The sequence below is a fragment of the Arvicanthis niloticus genome, chromosome 16 (assembly GCF_011762505.2).
Source record: "Arvicanthis niloticus isolate mArvNil1 chromosome 16, mArvNil1.pat.X, whole genome shotgun sequence".
NCBI lineage: Eukaryota > Metazoa > Chordata > Mammalia > Rodentia > Muridae > Arvicanthis > Arvicanthis niloticus.
The window spans coordinates 70,453,504-70,457,745 of NC_047673.1; the positions used below are offsets into that span (position 1 = coordinate 70,453,504).

The 4,242-nt window shown below is 47.7% G+C and overlaps 1 long non-coding RNA gene across 1 annotated transcript; it reads right to left on the minus strand.

Annotated features, from left to right (window-relative positions):
- Positions 1-1,625: 1,625 nt before the first annotated feature.
- LOC143434749 (uncharacterized) lies at positions 1,626-4,102 on the minus strand. Its single transcript, XR_013104501.1, has 2 exons — positions 3,963-4,102; positions 1,626-2,132 (listed from the first exon to the last, which is right to left on the minus strand). It is a non-coding gene; the product is annotated as an uncharacterized LOC143434749 (long non-coding RNA).
- Between the last annotated feature and the right edge of the window lie 140 nt (positions 4,103-4,242).

Consider the following 4,242-nt stretch of genomic DNA (forward strand, 5'->3'; position numbering starts at 1 on the left):
CCACTCCAGACCACGAGGTTCCAAGAAGGGGGGGGAGGTTTATTCAGGGGATAGGGCAAAGGTGGGAAGAGGAAGGTGGAAGAGATAAGAGAAAAGAGAAGTAGAGGCCGGCCATGACCAGGTGGGGGAGGGGACAGAGAGGCAAGAGGGTAAGAGAGAGAGTAAGAGAATAAGAGAGAGAGAGGAGGGGGCAAGCAGCCCCTTTTATAGTGGATCAGCCTACCTGGCAGTTGCCAGGTAACTGGGGAGGTGGAGTTTAGACAGAATACTAACAATATACAAATTAATAATAATAATAATAATAATAATAATAATAATAATAATAATAATAATAAAACAAAATTCAAGAATTAAAAAAAAGAAAAAAATACCTCAATGTCATGCTTCAATAAATAAGTTTTAGGCCAGTCTGGGCTGTGTGTAACTTTTTCTCAGAAAGCAAACAGGAAGGGAGGAAGAGAGGGAGGGAGGGAGGGAGGGAGGGAGGGAATGAATTCCAAGTGTGGTGTGGTAACACACACCTGTAACATCAGCAATCAATAGACTGAGGCAGATTGCCTAAGGTTGAGACCAGCTTGGGCTACACAGAGAGTTTAAAGCCAGCCTGAGATACGTAAGAAAACTGTCTCATAAAACAAAAAAAACAAACAAAAAACCCAGAAGTGTGGATGTTCTGTGCAAGTAGGCAGGGAGGAACACAGCTATGGGGAAACTATGTCTTATCACTTACCTTGTAGAGCTTCTGGAACACTTTTGAAGAGATAAGTTAACCTAAACCCATTAATATTTCATGATAAAACCAAGGAAGAGATGAGTAAATGAATTCTTCTAGTTGGAGATGGTGAGGTGTGTGTGTGTGTGAGAGAGAGAGAGACAGACAGAGAGACTGGCAGAGAGACAGACAGAAAAGAAAAAGAGGAGAGAAAGACAGACAGAGAGAGAGAGAGAGAGAGAGAGAGAGAGAGAGAGAGAGAGAGAGAGAGAGAGAATGAGTTTCAGGGAGCCCAGGTTGGCCTTAAACTCAGTTTGTAGCAGAGGATTGACCTTAAACATTTCATTCTTCTCCCTTTCTCTCCTCTGTACTAGGATTACAGCTATTTGTCACAATGCCCAACCTCTCTCTTCTGCCTAAAGAAGTCACACACGTACCTGCTATGGTGGTGGAGACAGAATGTCATGTCTAACCCCCTCTGTAATGACACTCTCTCTAATGCAGTGTTAGGGAAGCGATTGCTTGTAAGATTATCACCCTCATGAGATAACCATCCTTAGAGGCCACAAAGAGCTCCTCTGCTCCTTCCGCCACTCAAGAATATAGCAAGAACATGGACACAGCCGGGCAGTGGTGGTACACGCCTTTGATCCCAGCATTTGGGAAGCAGAGGCCAGCCTGGTCTACAGAGTGAGTTCCAGGACAGCCAGGGCTACACAGAGAAACCCTGTCTCGAAAAACAAAAAACAAAAAACAAAACAAAACAAAACAAAAAGAACATGTACGCATAGGGACCAGAAAGTGGGCCCTTACCAGTGTCATGCAACAAAACCTTTCCTGGGGAGGTAACACACAGGTCTACTCACCCCAGATAGGAAACCCACAACAAACCAAAGTACAGATACCACCAAAATCTAACTTAGTGAACTATGAGTTTTACTGGAGTTACTTATAGGAATATGAGTGAGGGGTTCTAACAGGAGCAGAAATGGCTCACAGAAGCTGCATCACCAAAGCCCACCCCAGCGTGGGTGAGAGCTCACAAGGCTGGGAACCTGGAGCTCACTGCTTGATAAAACCAAGAAGAGGTTGAAGAGGGTCCTTCCAGGTGCAGCACTTGGGTTTAAACATCTTCCAGGCAGGGCTGCTGGTTCTGCTTCTTCCAGGCAGCTGGTCTGGTCTCAGACTCTCCTTAGCTCAGCTCCCTTTTGATTTGAGCGGAATTACTCTAACCCTAACCGGAAGGGCCTAGTGAATCTGGTCAGTTTCAGGAACTTCTGAAGCTATTTTGAGTTGTTTGCCTTCCTGCTTAAGGAGCTTCCTGTAGGATGGATTGTTTGAATCTTAGAGGAAACTGTTCCATATCAAGCAGCCTTCAAAACAGCCAGTGTCTTGATCTTGAACATGTCAGCCATCAGAGCTGTGAAGAAAAAAACAGCTGTTATTTATAAACTACCCAGGCTGTGGTATGTAGTTACAGTGCAGAAACAGACTAAGGAAAGTGACCGGACAGATAACAACATCAATCTATCATTTTACATGGCCCTTGAGAACAGCTTGGACAGTGTCTGTCACACGACAGGATTGGCTGCAAATTTAGGGCACATCTCAAAACTTGCAGAACACCAGCTAAGCACCAGCGTTAGGCCCATGGTCATTAGATTGCTTCATTTTAAGGTAATCCAGAAACCTGATGATACGATATTAAATTCCAGATTTTAACAGGCTACCAAACAGTGCAGATTTAATGTAGATACCAATTCTTTACGTTGAGTCTAGGGACAGATCTTATCCTGTGACTCCCCCTGGGGTAAGGGCTCTTGTATATTTTACTGTTGCACATAATGGTAGTCACATTTTATTAAAAGCTATCAGCCAGCAAGGTCTTTCTGGTTTTTTGTTTTGTTTTGTTTCAAGACAGGGTTTCTCTGCATAGTCCTGGCTGTCCTGGAACTCACTCTGTAGACCAGGCTGGCTTTGAACTCAAGGATCTGCCTGCCTCTGCGTCCCAAGTGCTGGGATTACAAGCATGTAATCCTCCCCAACTCCTTTCTAAGAGCTTCCCATACTGCTGTATTTTGGAAATGAGATGCTCCCTAGAGCTCATGGAGTAGTCTCCCACCTTGGCACCATGCAGAGGTAGCAGAAACTTCAAGGTCGGACTAGTAGGCCTCTGGTGATTCCACATAGACTCTTGAAAAACATACTAACACATGGGTTCCTGAGTCCAGTGTTTTCAACAAACTAAGAGGTAGAGAGGAAGCAAGCTAGGGAACCTGCTCAGGGCACTGAGGCAGAAGGGACCTTCTAGCAGCCTGGCTCTACCATCGTGCTCTGGCCTGGACTCACCTCCTGGACCATGATGCCCAGGGGTTGGACCACAACCACTCTCCTTTGTATTTCCCATAGTACCTGATACACAAGGTAGACCTTAAACACGTGTTGAGCTGAACTGATACTGTATGCAATTGAAGTGTGCTTTCATCCATTCATTAAGCTCAGTAAAACATCCCCAAGCTGGAGTGCTTGCCCAGTGTATGCATGAAATGCTTACAACTGTCCACTGTTGATGATTGCAAGACTTTGCTCTAGAACCAAAAATCCCAGAGTCCAGCACTCAGGAGCAGAGGCAGGTATGTTTCTGTGAGTTTGAGGCTAGTCTGGTCTGGCCTTCATAGTGAGTTCCAGGACAGCCAGGGCTGTGTAGCTCAAAACCCTGTCTCAAAATCAAAAACAAGCTAACAAAAGAGAGACAGCTATGTACTCTCTGGCGTTTCTCAGTAACTACCTCCTACATGACTGAATCTGACACTGCAGAGATTCTGTCTTCTGGCCCTACACTTTTGTGGCGTGGATAGCTGAACTGGCCTCATGCTGTCCTTACTGCTGGTCCTGATGACATACACGTGTAGTCAAAGCCCTTGGGAGATGGAGGCAGGACAAAGGCCAACCTGAGCTAAAGACTGAGCTCAGAGCTAGTCTTCAGCTACACAGCTCCCACCTCCCAAAAAAACAGTCAACTGCTCCCTCCATTAGCAGAACCAACATAAATTAAGGGGGAGGACGAACACTGTGTCGGGGAGGAAAACCCTGATTTCTACTTTAAAATGAAGACTGGTAGTTGCCCTGCATCCCCTCAGAGTCGCTGTGGAGACTAAGAAAAAACGGGTGCACAGAGACTCTGCACAGATGTCCCCTGCAGGGTCGGACGCGCGCCCAGCAGCCGCCCGCACCGCAGCTCGGGGTTCACCTCACACGTCCCCGACCAACGCGAACCGCCACGAACCCCACGGGACTTCCGGGTCCCCTGAGACCGCCGCGGCGGGAAATCTACCCCGGGAGCTGGTGTGGGGTGAGCTCTGAGAGGGGCGTGAGGCTCCGGACAAGCGGAGGACGCGGGAGGGCGGGACCCACACGCCGGGGGCGGGGCACCAGGCCCTTTCCAGCCCCAGCCGCCTCGGCAACGGAAGTTCCGGTGTCGGCGAGCGGAGGTGAGAGGTCAGCAGGAAGTCGATACGTGGCCGCCGCCT